This window comes from Epinephelus moara, chromosome 8 (assembly GCF_006386435.1).
Source record: "Epinephelus moara isolate mb chromosome 8, YSFRI_EMoa_1.0, whole genome shotgun sequence".
NCBI lineage: Eukaryota > Metazoa > Chordata > Actinopteri > Perciformes > Serranidae > Epinephelus > Epinephelus moara.
This window is the reverse complement of record NC_065513.1, coordinates 11,597,779-11,599,661: the sequence shown is the minus strand read 5'-3', so window position 1 is coordinate 11,599,661 and position 1,883 is coordinate 11,597,779. Positions and strand designations below refer to the sequence as shown.

The following is a 1,883-nucleotide window of genomic DNA, read 5'->3' as shown; positions in this document are numbered from 1 at the left end:
TTAAATATGAGCTAAACAACATGAAACAGGGAACACAAACAGAAAACTCAGAGACAAAGTCCACAAGATAACCGAATATGACCCCAGAACCCAGGATCAGGAGGACAGAGTGAAATATTGTTGATTTGCCATGAAAACTGTTATGCATTGTTATATTTTGCATGGCAATATTGTATTGATACACAGACGCCATGTATCAGTTTTTAACTTCCTTTTTTCAATGTCTTTATAGATTTATTAGACTTCAGAACTGAATGAGCTGTTGAAGCCAGTATTCCTACAATATGAGCAGCTAAAGGAAATTAAGTGCTTTAAAGTGAGGTGCTGTAGCTCACTCTATGATGTGAGAAATATCTATCAAACTGGACAACCAGTTTCCATGTAATGAACATGTGCATGACGTAGTGTAGCAGAAAAATTTTGTGGAGATACTCATTTTCATTCTGTCCCTGTCTAGGACATTTGCAAGTGGAGCCACCCAATTGTCCATTATTACTAGCTGGGACGTAGTCCTAGCAGTTTGTTGTAGAAACAAAATGTACTGATTTTCATCCACTTAACTGTACTAGAAAAAACATTAGTTTGGCCATTTAGTAGGCAGCAGTTAATTATTTGTCTCCTCAAATCATCATAGATCTAATCTCTCAAAAGCCTTGATGTCAAGGAAGAAAACATTGTTCAACAAGACTGGAGCCCAGTCGAGATTAGAACTGAGTCCATCAGACTTAATGCATACTCACTGTACACTGTATACACACTGTAGTAGCTATACCCATGTAAGAAATTTGATTTGAATTCTTCAGACAGAAATATCTCATTAGCTCATCCTACATGTACCTTGCACAGCGTGTGTTGTACATGTAATTTATGGAAAGCTCCTTGAGTCAGGAATGGCATTTACAAAATGAAATATATGAATAGTAAGCTAACATCATCTGTTTTACTTGAACATTTTGTACCTGGAGTAACGTAAGCATTACAGCTAATAAAATCCTTTGCAAAATAAAGCAAAGATTTGAACTAAATTCTTTGTATTTATAGACAAAAGTGCACTCAATGTATCAGTTTTACACATTGGTTGATTTTCCGATTTTTTTCTGTTTACAGATTATCAGGAAGACAGCCAGCCCACTGGGCACAGGGATCAGAAAACATGTTGGAAATCCAAAAATCAAAGCAGCTAGATTGAACTACTGTATTTTGCCCCAGGACAAGTTCAGTATTAAAGTGATATATTTGATGCCTTTGACAGCTCCACTGACAAGTGTATTTGCCTGGTAAGCCACTCTTCACCTGATATCTTCATGCAAACCAACCATCTCTCTGTGAATGTTACACTCTCAACACAGAAGTGATTTTTTTCTCCATTGTGATTACTGAATGTCATCTGTCATGGGAAGGAGGTTTCCTCTTGAGATAGTTCTGCGTTATTGCTCATATTGCAGCTGCCGGCAGTATGGGTAATATATATTTATTTTCTTATCTCTCATTTCTCCAGACAATACCTCAAGTACAGCTGACACTGGGTCTCTAGGGAGCCTTCAGCAATGTACTTTATATAACAGGACATGTCTAGAATATATATATATATATATATGTATATAGATATATATATATATATGGTTTGAAATTCTCCACAATTTCTCCAGTGCAGACCTGCCAACCTTGAAGAAAGGTTATGAGTACCACCTTACCAGACACTCGTGCGTGGTCATGAACATATGTGGACACAGCGGCACTTTTTTTTTTTTTTTACCATAAAAGTCAATATGCACATGTGGCAAACAGAAGAAACGAGCGTACGTTTACATATTCATATCTATAGGCCTAAGCCCCACATACGTCCATAGACGCCCAATATTTGTTTTATGGCGCAGATCAAG

General features: G+C 37.0%; 1 protein-coding gene across 1 annotated transcript in view; it reads left to right on the top strand.

Moving 5' to 3' along the window:
* The first annotated feature begins 1,240 nt into the window (after positions 1–1,240).
* npffr1l2 (neuropeptide FF receptor 1 like 2) overlaps positions 1,241–1,883 on the top strand; it is a 23,840-nt gene continuing 23,197 nt past the window's right edge. The window contains exon 1 of the mRNA XM_050051249.1: positions 1,241–1,277. The gene's annotated coding sequence lies outside the window, so the exon portion shown is untranslated. The remainder of the gene's footprint in view (positions 1,278–1,883) is intronic.